General features: G+C 37.3%; 1 protein-coding gene across 4 annotated transcripts in view; it reads right to left on the bottom strand.

The window, feature by feature from the left end:
- tgfbr3 (transforming growth factor, beta receptor III) overlaps positions 1-18,204 on the bottom strand; it is a 199,557-nt gene that overhangs the window by 157,871 nt on the left and 23,482 nt on the right. The gene's annotated exons all lie outside the window — the stretch shown is intronic.

Below are 18,204 nucleotides of genomic sequence, written 5' to 3'. Positions count from 1 at the left end.
AAAAAAAAGCTATTTATATGCAACAATTTGAATGAATTTGAAACAGCATAAATACAATCCCATCTATCCCAAAACAATACTTCTTACTGTACAGAAAATTGGATACCAGGCCTTCAGAAATCCTTGGGCAACGGGTTATTCACAGGCAAGCAGAATTGTATATAATTCCGAAGTTACTGGTTACTGCAAACAGTTTTAGCAGATATCCAGAAAACATATTTATTTATATCTTATAGAGATGCTTTTTACCAGAACATCCAATGATTCAATAACTGGAGAAAATCTGGGCAGCACAAAACAGCAGCACCTTGAAATTTTCTAAAATCACACTGCCTCCTGTTAACCCTGTCAGAACAGATTCTCTTGATTGCGCAATTCAACATCCAACCAGCTACCAGCCCTCAGCATATGAACAGCTCGGTGCCGATTTGACTACAATGTCCTTAGATCACTAATTAAGTTGTATTATCTTAGAGCATTCAATTTTACAGTACCCAACTACCAGAGAGCTCATTTCAATATCACATCTACAGTTTTGAAGTAACGGTTTTGCTCAATTTGCATCTTAATAGTTTGGTAGCCTCTTCCTTGAGAAGTCACATAACTGAGCTTAAGCTTTCTCAGCTAAAAATAACTCCTTTAAAGGTTCTAACCACACACTTCCGGTTTGGAGCTCGCAAACCAAAATCTTTACACTGAAGTAACCTACTTTCTGCCAGTTATAAACTATTTCCTTTCTTCAGGAGGATCAATTCATACTTCTCCCTTCAACCAAGATTTACAAACTGCAAAAAAGAAACAAAATCTATGGTTTTCTCCCTGCAAGCAACAAAAATCCTCATCTTTTTAAATAGGAAGCATGCTAATGCTCCTCAATGTTTGCTGTGTCCAATTGTAAAACTCTCCAAATGTAAACAAATCCCATCGAACTCCCTCGCACACTGTTTTGTTCTGAAAATGGCTCCAGAAAGCCTGACAGGTAAATCTATAGACCCCATGTTATACACATCCAAAACTGATATGCCACTATTTCAAAATCTGAACTCTAAAATAAAATCAGGTCAGAAATCACAGGACACCAGGTTTCAGTCCAAAAGGCTTACTTGAAATCACAAGCTTTTAAAGCGCTGCTTCACCTAACGAAGCAGCAGCACTCCAAAAGCTTGAGATTTCAAATAAACCTATTGGACTACAATCTGATGTCATGTGACTTTTGACTTTGTCCACCCCAGTCCAATATTGGCACCTCCACATCCGAAATAAAATGATATTTGTATATCTGACACACTTTATATCACAATTAGAAAAAGTAATCAAACATATAGCTGCATTGTAAGTTACATCCATTTGGCTAACTTTATACTGGTTAATTGGAAGAGAGTGAAATAAATTTTAAAGTTATCATTAGCTTATATCATCAGCATTGTTCCAGCTACACAAGATGAGCATGTTGCTCATCCAAATCTGTTGGGGATGGATTAGCTTCATATGGTGCATTTTTGCATTAGCTTACAAGGGTAAAACATTTCACAACACAGATGTTCATCATCAAAACATCATGACAAACAAACTGCATGAAATGCTGTTGTATGGAATGTTGCTTATTCTGAACATCTGAATAAACCAGAATAATCATCTGGTTATTTTCTGTAAACAGCCCACCAATGAAGAATACAGCTTTTCTACTTCATCATTTTCTGTGTATTCGTTTTGGAAGTTTGTTTTGAAGTGCTTTTAAGTAAAGATAATTTGCGTTTTCAGTATGCCATGGGGATAAGAAATTTCACCTTGACTCATCTTGCAAGAGAATTACTCTATACACTGATTAAAGTTAATTACAAAAAGCATAAAAAGTTTAAGTGATAAATGGCTCAAGCCTTTTCAAAATTACATCTCATCTCTACAAGCTGGTGACATTTGGAGTAAGATGACAATGATGATTTGAATTAAGATATTTGAGCAATGCACATTAATTAGCGTCAGCATACTTGTTGTCTATGGGCCAACTTTTTTTTAAAAATTCAGTATTGCATCTAACTAATTGTCCTAAAGTGAATTTTCTAGCAAAAGTCACCTGAAAACAGGTACATGGCAGGCCTTGATTGACTCCACTCATGAATCCAGGCATACGGCAGTTCATTTTAATGCCAATGCTAAGTTTGCCAATTCAAATGACATTCTGCAAGGAAGGATTAAAAATTCTACAATGAAATTTTCAAAGAAGAAAACAACTGCTACATTTTAACAGCGTGTTGTGGCACAGGGATAGCAAGCCAAACCAAAAATCATCCTCACATCAGTCAAGGCATTGAGTTTAGGAGTTAGGACGTTATATTACAATTGTATAAGTCGTTGGTGAGGCCACACCTGGAATATTCTGTAGTTTTGGTCACCCTGTTATAGGAAAGACATAGTTAAACTGGAAAGTATGCAAAGAAGACTTACAAGGATGTTGCCAGGACTAGTAGGCCGGAGTTATAGGGAAGAGGTTTGCCAGGATAGGACTTTACTCCTTGGAACGCAGGAGAATGAAGAGTGACCTTATTGAGGTGTATAAAATCATAAGGAGCATAGATAAATTGATGCATATAGTCTTTTTCCCAGGGATGGGAAATCAAAAACTAGAGGGTATAGGTTTAAGGTCAGAGGGGAAAGATTTAAGAAGAAGCAGAGGGTCAACTTCTTCACACAGAGTGGTGCTTATACAGAATGGGTTGCCAGAGAAAGTGGTTGAGGCAGATACAATAGCAACACTTAAAAAAACATTTGGATAGGTATATAGATGGGAAGGGTTTAGAGGGATATGGACTAATGCGGGCAAATGGAACGAGCTGAGTGGGTACCATGGTCAGCATGAACAAGTTGGCGCCAAGGAGCCTGTTCCGTGCTGAAGTACTCTATGACTCTACGACTATCACTGCATTCGCAAAACAATGAAATTAGAACATTCAGTGACCTCCAAAATTGCTCAATTGTACCTATCTAGACTTTATGAATAACAGATCCTGAACACCAAATTTACAAACTTAAACAAAATCAATAATTTATTAATAATGTGCTTTCAGCAGAATATAATCAAGGCAATCTAATTAATATCGACAATCTCAAGCCCAATATTTATTGATCTTAACCCTCACTCTCACATTTAAGGGATAAACTACAGAGGAAAATAAGAAGAACTGTAATTTGCCAATTTAAATAAACAAAGTTTCAAATGATGAATACCAGGCTACAGAAATCCTTGGACAATGGGTTGTTTACAGGCAAGCAGAATTGAATATCTTGCTTGAATTCCAAAGTTACTGGCTATTGCAAACAGTTTTAGTAGAAATCTAGAAAAATATTTACTTGTACCTTACAGATTGGAGTGCTTTCTTTCAGAACATTCTACAATTCAATAATTGGAGAGAAACTGGAGAGCACAAAACAGCACCACCCTTGAAGTTTTCAAAGATCACACTGCCTCCTGCCAACCCTGTCAGAACCAGTTCTCCCTTGACTGACCAATTCAACACCTAAGCAGCTGCCAATCCTGAGGACATCAACAGCTCGGTACCAATTCATCTACAGTGTCCTTAGACCACTAATTAAATTGTATTATATTTCCAGGCCAGTTCCCAACAGAAAAGATGTCTTTCTTCTTTTTTCTTTTACAACAAGCTGCTGTTGAAAATTTATTTCTTAACTTGAATGCTGTTCCAAACCAAAAAAAATTAGATAGTGGATAATAATGTTTTAAGAATAGAAGATAGCATTGCCCCTTCTAAAATTATGTTGGAAGCTAAAAATCAAAGGATTAAGAAAGAAAACTCTTATGTAACTAATTATGCCTACAGAGGAGCAAATTGGGATTTGCGTAGATCAGATTTCCAAGAACCTTGTTTTCTGTATAAAGCCCAATATCTTTTCCAATGAAAAGAAAAAAACTCCCAAAACAATGAAAACACCAGGTGCAAAAAAAAAACAAATGAATTTAATGTTCTCCAATGTTTGAGTTTGATGTTTGAGGCATTTAATCATGCAGAAGGTTGACAGTGTAGACCATGTCACCTTCCTGCCTCTATTCCAATTCAGGTCACAGTGGGGAGCTTGTGGACTGCCTTCCCACTCACCCACCACTCAAGCTGGAAACCCTAAAAGCAAATCTTCTTAGCGCTGTTTGTGGCTTCTGAGGGAGGACATTTTCATTAAAAAGCAACAAGGACTTGATTGAGATGTAACTACTGGGGAAGCAAGCCACTAATCAATCCCACCACACTTCCCATACCATGCCCAAAACTTGCATCTGCACCTGGGCCACTCTGTGATCCTAGCCTTGGGTGGATATGCTGGCTGCTGCTTTCAACCTGAGATTAGCCAGTTGCTGTCCAATTTAAAAAAATTATCTTCACCTTAATTAAATATCACCCTGTATGTTCAGTTAACTTTGAAGAAATAAGAACTATAAATTAGGGAAGTATTTACCGTTACTTTTAGAATGCAAGTGAAGTGGTGAAGAATGATCATAATTACATTATTATTTAAACAGGTGAAATACCACAAAGGACAGATAGGTCTAGCAGTTTAAGAATGCCCTATTGGACAGATATCATAGAGGCCAAAATTTATTTTTACTATATTGTAGAATGTGAGGAAAAAAGGCATCTAAATCTTATCTAAAAGCCTTTTCTGGTTAGATCATTGAAGAAAATGTATCAAGCTAAAGATGAATACTGTGTTTGTAATAATCAACCATAATTTGAACAAAATGATAAGCAAGAATATTTCAAAATCATATATCACTTGCTAAATATTATGAAGCGTTACAGCAAGGAACAGGTGGAGAAATAGTTTGAGGAAGAACACAAGCATATCATCAGGGAGGCTATTTAACTAACTGGATTAGTTTGGAAGACAATTCTGTGGCAATTGACCAAAACAAAAAAAAAAGTAACAGATACTCTATGCTTAATGTGTTTCAAACCACAAACAAGTCCAGACAAATATGTTTTAACCCAAATGTTTTGCAAATATTAAACAAAATTCCATTGATGCAGCTCCCATCTGTTTCATGTGATCTGTAACTTGTAGAATAATAGTTTATAATAAAAAAAACTTTTCTGCAGGATCTCCACCTTAAATGGCCTCACTGAAAAGGTGTTATTATATACTAAAAACTGGGAACAGCAGTTTGTAGTACATAATAAAAAATGTACACCTTATTTCTAAAAGAGTCTGTATCAAAAACACCACCAAATTCAATCAAAGCAAAAATTATTCCTTCAAAAAAAGCTTTGTTCAAACATTTGTTTAATTTGTTCAAATTGTGAATTATAAAAAATAATATTCTTTATATTTATGCCAAAAATGTTTTCAAGGCCTTCAAAATGATTTCAAGCATCTTTTTCTTACATGCTACAGTACAGCAAATTGTACTATGTTTTAAATTTTGATACCTATCTTGTAGGGTCTCCTTTACTGATTCTGAATATTGTTGGACTGGAATAATCTGTAGAAACTAGATGGTGACAATATCGTCTCATGTTTGTCTTGGATAGTTATAAGACCCAAGAGAATTTAGTTTCCACACAGACTTGGAAAATAGATAAGCATGAACTCTATTGTTCCCAGTACTTGCGCAGAAAACTCAATTATCACAAAAACATTTTCTGTCTCTTTCATATCTCTTTCTTGAATATCTGTACCAAAAAGAGGCACCCTGCGAGTAATCATGGTGCATAGCGTTTGTTGACTCATGAAAAACAATACATTCATGATAGATGCTGTAGCTGTTTGCCTACTACTCTAAAGTTACAAGGGAAACGTAATCTTGCAATAAGCTGGAACACACGTAACAAGAGAAATGACCTTCTTTTGTGCAGTCACCAATCTATGATTCTGTACACCCAGAAGAATTGATCTGCTAACTCACTTCTCTGAAGGGTTTGCAGGATCAAAACATCTATCGAAGATAGTTAAAATCTTCCCAAGATGGCGGCAGAGTAGCAGCGCTGCGTGAGGGCTCCTGCCCAGAACTCATCTGCTCCATTCGTTTTTATGTTTTTTTTCTTCTTTCACTTTAATCTACTTATCTTCTGTGGAGAGCGAATTTGTGCAGCATGGAGAAGGGCATTGAACACTTTTTACTGTACTCATGTACTTCTGTACTTGAATCCACGTGACAATAAAATTTAATTCTCATTGTAAAACCGACTGTTTAGTTTACTTTCCTGATTTAGTTTCCTGGTTAATATTTCCTACATTTTCATTCATGCATCACTGTCAATTATTTTTTAAATCAACCACAAATATTTGAGAAACATCTAATTTTGGTTATGAATAGAAAACACTTTCACGTGGTTTCAAACAAGGACATTTATCATTTCAAACATACAATATTGATAATGTCAACGTTAATTGACATGATCATTCAATATCCAAATAATTTTGCCTTTTCAAACGCTTGCAAGATCAATCAGGTTAGCACAACCAATACATACATAGTCCAATTGCAAGCTATTTAGCATTACATTTACCAAGGTGCCAATATTAACTGTATAACGATACATCACGGTAACATAACACCAGGAGTGCATCAATCAGCTCTTTAAGTATGTTCCACCATTCAATGAGATCATGACTGATCCGTGGCCTAATTCCATATACCTGTTTTTGGCCCATATCCCTTAACACTTTAAATAAATTTTTGGTAAGCAACCTTAGATATAAAGCTAACAGAAGTTAGCAAAAGCTAAGAATTCTTCAACAAATAATTCACCTTCTCATTCCCCAAGATATGTTCATTTAGATGCTGGACAACTCAACAGTGTGCTTGAATACTCTCCACATGCTAGATGAGTACAGGTCCAACGTGCAAGAACCTCAACACTATCCAAGATAAAGCAGCCCACTCTAGTAGTACTCCATTTAGCACTTTAAACATTACATCCTTCCAACACCAGCGCATGGTGGCAGCAGTGTGTACAATCTACGAGAAACATTACAGAACTCAGAGGTTCCTTCAACTGGCAATACAGACTTGATAGGATGAAGGGTGTCTTCTGTATTGTATGATTCTATGAACTGTATCTTCCACATCTGCAACCACTACCACAGGTCAGCAGGTACATAGGAACATCAACACCTGCAATTTTTCCAACAAATCACTCACCACCCTGACTGGACCGATATAGTTGCTCCTTCACTTTCACAGGATCAAAATTCTGGAACTCCCTCCCAAACACCAATACATGTGTGCACAAGTTCAAGAAGGCAACTTACTTCCACAATTTCATGAGCAGCTAAGAATGGGAAATAAAAGCTGGTCAGCCCAGCAACATATACATCTAATGAACAAATATATTTTAAAAATTGAAAGCAAGGGCTCTTGAGGAACAGTGGTAGTGTCCCTACCCCTAGACCAAAAGACCTGGGCTCAAGTCTCACCTGCTCCAGAGGTGTGTAATAACATCTCTGAACAGGTTGATTAGCAAAAATAGGCTGAAATTTTAAAAAAATTCAAAGCAGAGGCTTTTGTGGCACAGTGGTAATGCCCCTACCTCTGGATGAGAAGGTCTGGGTTCAAGTCACAACTGCACCAGAGAGATATATAATGACATCTCTGAACAGGTTGGTGTAAAAAAAAAATCTAACAATTGAAAACAGTTTGCAAAGCCAATTTGAAGTCAGTTGATTAATTGGTAACAAGGTGCGGGGCTGGATGAACACAGCAGGCCAAGCAGCATCATAGGAGCAGATCCTCTCCTCTCTCCCTCTTCTATCCGCCTCCCACTCTCTCCCTATTTATTTCAAAACCCCCTTCCCCTCCCCCTTTTCTGATGAAGGGTCTAGGCCCGAAACGTAAGCCTCTCTGCTCCTATGATGCTGCTTGGCGTGCTGTGTTCATCCAGCCCCGCACCTTGTTGTCTCGGATTCTCCAGCATCTGCAGTTCCTACTATCTCTGATTAATTGGTATCTTACAGAGCTTGCAGGCTTCCTAAATGATAAATAATCTCTCCTTTAAGACACCCCAACAATTTGTTTGCACGTCATAGCATGTATCATTAACAATAGACCTATACACTTAAAACACACAAAATTGAGCTAACTCATATCTGTGGCTCAAGAAAAAAAGCCAATAATGGATTCATGACCAACTGATTCAATCAAGTGAACAATATTTTAGGCAAGAGCAGGTGGATCACTTGACTAAATGAGAGGCTCTTGTTAATGAAACACTGGTAACAGATTAGTCAAAATTGCAGAGTTCAGTTATGCTTCTGAATGACAGAAGATATTTTCTTACATACTATCCCTACTCGAGTTATGATTTTGATGAGTGACATTCATGACTGACTAGCTTTTTAATTCAGCAAGAGACTGTCTTTTCAAATGCAAAGCCAGTTTTCAAATTGAATAATTTGAGAGGAAATCTTCTTGCATCTGTGTATTTCTGCATTATGGTTGGAGAAAGTAAGCATCTTAAACCATTAAGCACTTAAATGGAAAGGATGTGAAACGTTAAAGAACCAGTTCAGGTGGCAACTTCAATGCCATGAGCACTTTTGATCAAAAAATGAAGAATCAAGAACTTTTCAACCCTGACAGTCCAATAGGGTAAAAAAAAAAATGAAGTGAGTAGGAATCCCAATGCCTGGATTTTAAAAAACATTGAAAGAAAAGAAAACTCTGAAGCAAAAAAGTAGTCCCAGAGTTGAGGTCCTACAAAAGAATCAATTAGAACTAAGCATATCCAATTATAACTAAAGCAAGTATGCAGAGGGGAAGAGAAACATTTTGAATAATTACTCGAACTTTAAGTAGAACAAATGAACAGTCAAAGGAGAACTGTTAATAAATATTAGTACTTCTGAAAAGCATATTTTGTTGAAAATTTTTTACCTTACACTTTGCAAGTAGACCAAATTAAGAGCAAAACCAACATTTAGACTGCATGAGAGAAGAATATTGATTGGTTGGCAAGTGGATTCTGATTAAACATCTACTAATGCTGATTGACAGTTGGCTGCAAGGATTTAAATTTTAAACAGATAAGTTGACTCCAATTTCTGAAATGACAATAAATTTTACAGTATGGATATTTGCCAATCGGTTGATTGCATGTGTGCTAGCATTAGCTCTTCAACTAGAGCAAATATTCAAATTTCTATCTTGCTGTTCTTCCCCTCATTTTTTGGAATGTTCTATTTTGAATACGAACCAATTCTCTTCATAATAATGTGACAGATTTTACATCAAAACTATATCATGGTAATTCAGTGCTCCAATAAGCATTTGCGTGCAAATATTTCTTGGAACTTTACCTTGTTCTAATATATTGATATTATGGCCACTTATTACTAATTCTCTAACCAGTGAGAATACTTTTTATGTTTACCTTCTCAAAAACAAATTGAAAACCACCAGGAGAGATCCCTAAAATTTTCATCATTTCTACTAGAGCAAGCTTTTTGTTACAGGTCATAGCGCTATCAATAAGAGAGAAAATGAGGCCAACATAGTTACAAACACTAGAAGAACAGAATTAGGTTTATTGTCACATGTACTCAGTATCATCTTAGATGCAAAGGTACCCAGGTACAGATTCTCAAGTACAAATTCTTCAGGGAAGAAATCCTTCCAACCCAGTCCATGCTGGCACTTAGCCTCTGGTCTGCACTGGGCCTTGACGCCAGACCAGGTGGGCTTTACCTTGAGGCTCTCAAGGCCAGGAAACCACTCTGGAATCACCTCAAGGCTGGAAGTCCACACTGAGGCCATGTTGGGCTGCCAAGAAATGCCATGCCAGGTCCGCACTGAGGCCTAGAGTTCAGAACATCGCCAAGAAGAAAGAAGGAAAAAAAAACATAAAAGAGAAAAAAAGAAAAGAAATGGAATGGACGGAACAGACGAGCTCCAGCTGAGGAATCCTATTCCGCCACCATCTTGGATCTGAAGTCAAAGTTATAATAAAACATTAAGAAAGTTGTAGTTTTGCTCTTAGAAGAAAAAGGACATTTTCAACTTGGCTCAAATTCAAAGAATTTAAAAATAACAAAGCTGATCAAAAGTAACAAAATAAAAAAACTGAAAGAAAATCTGCAAGAGAAACCAGAAAATGCTGCAAAATATATAGGATGACTGTAGATTAGTCAAAGGGCAACAGATATATCAGATATATGAGACTGAGAAGTGTACTAAGAAAATAAATTGGTAAGCATGAGAATTTTCAAAAGGGACAAGTGCACGGAGCAAAATACCAGCTCTGGTTCATAAAAATCATTGTGAATTATGCTAATAAGAAATGCAGTAGTAAAATTCTAATATGGCTCTAAATCAATGACATCAGCACAGCACACAAGCAGCTTTCAACATTTAGATGCTACCAAAAGCTCCCTAAAATGCTAAACAACCAAGGGACATATGAAACAGTGGAACTGAAATAAATTAGTAAAGAGGTCAAACTCAAAGTTAGCTGGATGGAAAGCTGATAGACTTTCCTGATCTGATAAACTACAACCCAGAGTGCTAAAAGTTGGTGGCTAGAGATAATAGGTGCATTGCTGGTTATCTTTCAAAATTCTTAGAGATTCTGAAGCATTTCTGCAGGCTAGAAAATAGCAAATGTAACCTGACCATTTAAGAAGGGAGGGAGAATGGTGAATTACAGACCTTTTAGTTTGATGTTAGAACCTATTAATCAAAGAGATAATAACTGGGCATCAACATGAATTTTTGAAGAGAAATCATGCTTGACAAAGCTGTTGAGAATTTCTGAGGGTGTTACTTGTAGAACAGATAAAGGAGAATCATTGGCTGTGATGTATTTGGATTTTCAGAAGGCTTTTATTAAAGGTCTTGCACATGATATTTGTAAATAAAACTCAATGGCATGGGATTGAGGTACTATGCTAACATGGACCGAAAATTGGTTAACAGGTACAAAACAGAGTAGGAACAAAAGATAATGATTTTATTACTACAGGCTGTTATTAATGGAATAGTGCAAGGATCAGTGCTAACCTATAGCTGTTCACAATCTATAAAATTCCGTATGTGGAAGCCAATTGTAATATTTCCAAATTTGCTGGAAAACGTGAGTTAAGAGGAGAATACAAGTAAGCTTCAGGAAATTTAGATAGGGTAAGTGAATGGGTTAGAGTATGGCAGATGGAATGTAAATGTGAATGTGTGCAAAAAGTTATCACTTGGGGAGAAAGAAAACAGAAATGTAATATTTTCAAACAGTAAGATGTTGGGAAGTGCCAGTGCCTAAAAGGACCTGGGTGTCCTTGTTCATGAGTCACTAAAGATCATAGTGAAAATGGACTACCAAAACTCCATCATTTGACTTTAATGCCAGACATCTTCATGGCCTAAAAGTAGTTCAAACAGAGACAGAAAAATACTAATCTAAAATGGCTAATGTAATCATCTGACTATCTTAAGTCAAGCTTATGAAACACCAATAAGCATCAGTTTGAGCAAAAATAAAGATTGTTATAAAAGGGCATTGAAACACAGTTCTGCACCTTCTGGAAGATTTGCATTTTTCTGGAAGTTACACATTGGAGGTGAAAGGTTTTCTGGAGAGTATTCAGCTTGAAAAACGAAAACCAATAGAATCAGGAATATATAAATGGACCTTTATCAACAGCAGCTTCTGAACAGCAAAGAGACAAGGCAAAACAGACCTGAACAAAAACTGGAAGGCACTCTCTCTGCCCATCTTGCTGAAACTCAAGTTTCGAAACCACTAAGTTTAAAGCTACTCCCTTCCCCCTCCCAGAATTAAACGATACGCTTTTACTGGAGAAAACTTTCAAATTAGTTTGCTTTCATTTTTGATCTGGTTAACTAAGTTTAATTGTGTGATAGCTATGTGCTAACAAAAAAAGGAGGCTTAAAAGAAAAAGGAGGGGTGCCATGAACCTTCACAACCTGATCATAATAACAGCTAGTATGCAGATACAGAAAAAAATTGACATGTTGGCCTTCAGCGCAAGAGGTTTTAAACATTTAAATAAAGATCTCTTGTTGCAATTTTATCGCACCTTGGTGAAACCACACGTGAAGTATTGTGTATAGTTTTAGTCTCTTTATCTCATCAACGATATACTTGCCATTGAGGGAGTGTGACATAGGTTCACCAGACTAATCACAGCTGACAGAATTCTCCAAATGAGCAAAGATTGAGAAAATTGGGTTTGTATTCTCTAGAGTTTTGCAGAATGAACTGCAATCTCATTGAAACTTACAAAAATGTTTTCACAGCACAGCAGGGTGGATGTTGATAAGGTGCTTCCCCTGGCTGGTCAGTCTAGACTATGGAACATAATCTCCAAAAGGAATAGGCCATTTAAGACAGAGATGAGGAGGAATGAGTGGGTGAGCTGTGAGGATGATGCAAAAATATTTCAGTAATAATTGGACAAGCTTAGTGAGCAAATGCATGGCAGATGAAGTAGAATGTGGATAAATGTGATGTTGTCCACTTTAGTAGCAAAAACAGAAGGGCAGATTATTATCTGAATGGCAACAGATCACGAAAACAGGAGGTGCAATGAGACCTGGGTGCCCTTGTATACCAAAAATCACTGAAAGCAAGCAGACCGAGGCAGAAGGAGGTAAAGGTGTGGTATGTTGGCCTCCATAGTTATAGGTTTAGAGTACAGGAGTAGGGATGGCTTGCTGCAATTCTATACAGCCTTGGTAGGACCACATCTGGAGCAGTGTGTGCAGTTTGATCTCTTCATTTGAGGAAACATGTCCTAGCTATGGAGGGAGTGCAACATAGATATACCAAATTGATTCCTAGGATACTAGGATCGATGTATCAAGATAGACTCTATTGATTAAGATTATATTCACTGGAAACTAGAAAAATGGGAGGAGGATTCTCATAGAAACATAGAAAAAATATTCTAACAGGACTTAAAACAAAAGTTGCTGGAAAAGCTCAGCAGGTTTGGCAGCATCTGTGAAGGAAAAACAGAGTTAACGTTTCAGGCCCGGTGACCCTTCCTCAGAACTGCAAGTCAGGTGACTGCTCTGAAACCTTGTGCTTTCTAATAAACCTGTTGGACTATAACGTGGTATCATGTGACTTGAGGTTGTCCACCCCAGTCCAACATATGGAATATGGAGGGAATGTGAAGAAGAGGCGTTTAGGTCGATGATCAGTCAAGATCTAACTGCAGAACAGGTTTGATGTAATGAATGGCCTACCTTTATTTAATGACTCCTATCACATAACTATAAAAGATTGGATGCTCTCTCAGGCAATATCTAGGACTGGAGAAAAGCATTGCCGCTCAGTTAGTCTCTCCATTCTACTAATTCCGTTGTTTCTCACAAAATAAAAACACTGGAAACAAATTTGTACCAACTGAACCACAGCCATTTTGCATGAAGAGTTCATTCAAGTATACAGAATTCCAATATGTAGCTGACTTTACCAATATCCACACTGCAGGATAACAGGCTCCAGCAATTATTAATGAAAAGAAAACTAATTTCAAGGATCAACTTATTTCGATAGTGCTTATAGAACTGAAGGTCTTTCAGAAGACAGTTATCCTAATTAAGATATTAATGATTTTTTTCAAGGGAAGCAAACTGAAAATTAAATCATAAGAAGTCCCTCGAGTTGGTCATTTCTCTATTCTATTTCAAAAGACACAAGAGATAAGTGCAAAGGAAAGACAATTTCATACCATTGCAATGCATTTATCTGGTTTTACATATTCTTTAAATGTAGGAATCCTGAATTTAAATTAGCATATTTTCAAAACAACTGAAAATGAATCAAAACATAGCACATTTGAGGCCTTTGAAGAAACTGCACCAAAAACACACAGTGCGTAAGATACTGATGTCATCTAATTGAAAACTTATTACTGATAAAAGACATGGAAAACCTTCAGTGAAACTGCAGAAAATTTTATTTCACTTATCAAACAGATTTTGAATGAACTGTTTTCTAACAATCCCCAGCTTGCATCAATGTTTGCATCATCTATGGAAATAATTCCCCAGTCAGAAGAATACCAAAGCTAAACTGCTGAGTTTCCTCTTTGTAACTTACGATATTTAATTTTAATAGTATGCATTTTAAAATAAAACTAAATGAAAGGGCTTTAATCAAGTATCTTGATATAAAAATCAAAGGCTTACTTTATATGCAACAAGTGCACTGATGTGGAGGAGCAAAACTCAATAATGCTTACTACCCAAATTTCAACATAGTCAGCAAACCTTTCCAAGTTCATTTTGAACAATAATTTTCAGTGTTTAACCATGCCTTAATGTCCCAAATCCAAATTTCACAATTTACAATATTTCATTGACATTATGTTATTCAAGTTTGTGACCTTTGAGCTCTGTCACATTATTCAATTGCATTAATCAATGCTGTAAACCACTGATGCATCTGAAACAAATTCGGCATTCACTGCTCAACAAAATGGCAATTATAAACTTTTAATTATCATGTAAATCAAAGCACAATTCTTGCAAATATGTCATGGGCCTTTCTTGGGCCCCATGCTAGCTGGCATTCTGAATAAGATCTTTCCAGTCATGCAAATTTCTTTTTCTCCTTTAAAGCCACCATGTTCAGAACATTTCTAACAATGTATTTTCTCCCCCACCCTCACACCATCAAGCCTAAAATTTCAACAGAATCCATTATTGGTTCCTTCTTCAACTGCAATTTGCTTTTTTTCAGCTGCATTACCAAACAGACTTCATCTCCGCAAGTATTCCAGTAACACACTGCTTCACTTCTCCATGATCTTCTCATGACTCCTATAGCTTGTCTGATATCCATCTTAACAATGCAAAGGCCACAGCTTCCATTTTCTGTCCATGCCACTCACTCTGTCCCTTGCTACTTATTTTATACTATTGCGCAGCCTGTTTAGGCTCAGCCGCATTGTTCACTTCTTTATCATCTGCTCCAACTCTCAGTTGACCATGAGATCCAAGATGTTGTTCCTCACAAATAATCAAAACATTAATTGTTTCTCCCTACTCAACTGCTGAGTTTCTCCAGCACTTTTGTGAATCAAAAGGTAAATAAACACCTCCTAGTTGAAGTCAAACCTTGCCTAGAGGAAGGCAGTTATAGTTGTTGCAGGTCAGTCATCTCAGCTCTGGGTCAACTCTGCAGGAGTTCCTCAGGACAGAAATTTTCCAAGCAATCCATTCAGAAATGTTATTACACATCTCTGGAGCAGGTGGGGCTTGAACCCAAGCCTCCTGGCTCAGAGGTGGGGAAACAACCACTGTACCACGACAGCCCATAGCTCCTCAAAGTAGTGTCCCAGACACAGACATCTGCAGCTGCTCATTGACATTCCCTCCACAATAAAGAGGTCAGATGTGAGGACGTTCACTGATCATTGCACAATGTTCAGCATCATTCATAACTTCCCAGATACTGAAGCAGTCTCTGTCCATATTCAGAAAAGCAAGGACAGCATCGAGAAGTGTGGTACAAATGTTACTTGACAGTTAAGTGCCACGTAATTACTATTTCTAGCAAGATAACCCAACCATCACCTTGTGACGTTCAAAGGAACTACGATCACGGAATCCCCTAAAATCAACATCCCGGGTTTGACAACAACCATAAGCTGAGCTGGACCAGGCAGATAAATACAATGACTGCAAGAGCAAGTCAGCACCTGGGAATTCTGTGACAAGTGACTCAATTCCTGTCTCCCAAGTGCCTCTCCATCACCTACACGTCAGGAGTACAATGGATCACCCGCTCCAACAATATTCAGGAAACTTGACACTATCTAGTCAATAATGTAGGCTACTTTATTGAAATACTATTCACCACCTTTAACATTCACTCACTTTACCACCAACGCAAAGTGGCAGCACCGTGTGTCATCTTCAACAGTAGCTTCCGATTGGCGAGGCTGGTGTGATACTTGGACTTCATTATCCTCATTTGAAAGATCACTGTCAGAGGTATGTGGAGTCAGAATTTCACATTAAAAAAGCACAGGATGATAGAGTAGGGGATTTTCCAGCTAAAGTCCCCACAAAATTGCTGTTCCTTGATCGGACTTTCAGGCCTCCCAGTTTGCTTTGTAATCATCTCCATTTCAACTCCACTCCTTTGTAAATCAAACATTTGATACATTTGGTGACCAAACCACCAATGTCTACTTGAAGAAATGGATTCAAGACAAACATGACAATTTGTTTCATCACATCGAAATTCCTGAAATTGCTTTTTGAATTCCTGTAATATCCCAGGTATGCACAGAAATTTTGTCGGTGGATCCATTTTTCTTTACCTCTGATGTGACTCAGAAAGTGTTGCAGCATTTTCTTTTATGTAGGAGGACCGCTGACCCAGTTTCAATTTGAATGCATTCAAAAGGTATGGATGTGCTAAGTCTCTGTCCTTTCCCTGAAGTTCACAATTCAGTTTTCAAGTTATTTCTTTAAGGGACTCGAAGTTGAGCAACCAATCATTACCTGACAGCTCACTGGACATCTCATTCCTCGATTTAAGAAAAGTGACATTTAAGACATCACATTTAAAAATCTTTGTAGGACCTTCCCTCAACTTAACTGCTACACACCAACATGGTTGCTCAGTTCACAAGGAGCAACATTAAGTTTGTTGAATAAGGATTTTAAACAAGCAGTGCTGAAGGGCTCATGCTGATATCAAGTTTACAATCTTAAATGACAATTTTCATTGCATTTGAAGGTCATTACTTTATTCACCGATGCTTGCTGGTGAATTATAAATTGTCAATAATAAATTGACAAAATAGGGGAAAATCAGGATCATTTCTGCAAAATGCAATAAAGTCCACATTTGCACTAAGCACGGTTGGTGCACCAGTTGTGATGGAAACAAATTCCTTAACTGCTGGGTTTATCTCAAGCACGGATGTTTTGAATTTGTTGTAGATATCGTCACCCCTCATTCTCTCTTTAAAAGGTCAAAAGGGCGAGGAGGACATCTCTGACAATATCTCGCAAGCCTGCAACCTCTACCACCTAGAAGCGCAAGTGAAGTAGATGTATGGGTACACCACTAACTGCAAGCTCCCCTTTAAGCCACACACCATTCTGACTTGGAACTGTATCACTGTACCTTCACTATCACTGGGTGAATAACAGCACTGTAATGGTCAGACTGCATCAGTTCAAGAAGGCAGTTAACTGCCACCTTCCCCAGTACAATTAGGGCTAAGGAATAAATGCTGGTTTAGCCAGCAATCCCATGAACAAAACTAAAAAAAATGGAATAAATTGTGAAGCAAGCTCAATGCCTGTTCCTAATGTTCCTAACTGTGAAACAGGTAAAAAAGGCAAAACCAATATGAGTTTTGACTGCTAGCCAAAATTGAGCCCAAGATCTAAAACCAAAAGCAGAAATGGCTGGAAAATCTAACAGGTCTGGCAACATCTGTAGTGAGAAATCACAGTTAATGTTTTGGGTCCAGTAAGCCTTCAAGATCTAGAGCATTTTTTTCCTTGAAAAAAAAACTGCAAGGCATATTTACAAATTTAAGTGATGCATTCTGGCTCTATTCCAAGGCCTGAAATAAAGTGACAAGATTTTGATCATAATTATACCTTGCTTCTTATTTCAACAGTGTGTGCTCAAAAAAATCTTGCATCTTCTAGAAATTGTTTTGGTTCTGTTTCGCAGCTTTAAAATACAGAATTATAAAAATCAAGGTATGGTCTTCAGTGTTTTTCTTTCCTAAACAAGTTAATTGTTTAATGAAAGGTGACTGCACGGGCGATTCCGCCCAGTCTCTGTCTCATCATCCAATCACTTCTAACAGTTTGCATATCACTGCATGAGATTATTTTCATTGTAATAACCATGCAGTATAATATTGCACAGTTTATATCATTTTTATAACTGGTAGCATCTGTAATACCTAACTTCATTTTAGGTCAATATAGATATTTTTATAGATGAACTGATGCATTGAGCCTCAGTTTACAAGTTAATAGAGCCTGAAGTGCTGACTTTTATTTATTTTAGTAATTCCTCTCACCTCCCCCTCCTTTCCGTTCCAGGCATAAGGCATCTTGGTATTGTGATGGCATGGATGCCAAGATAATCAAACACATCAGATATTAGCAGAGGTTTGGATTTGAACTCTAGTATCTTACTTAATGACATAGAGCTTATTGAATGTATTATGCCATTGTGCGGTTTCTATCTTACA

The sequence above is a fragment of the Rhincodon typus genome, chromosome 10 (assembly GCF_021869965.1).
Source record: "Rhincodon typus isolate 14 chromosome 10, sRhiTyp1.1, whole genome shotgun sequence".
Classification (NCBI taxonomy): domain Eukaryota; kingdom Metazoa; phylum Chordata; class Chondrichthyes; order Orectolobiformes; family Rhincodontidae; genus Rhincodon; species Rhincodon typus.
This window is presented reverse-complemented; position numbering and strand designations above follow the sequence as displayed.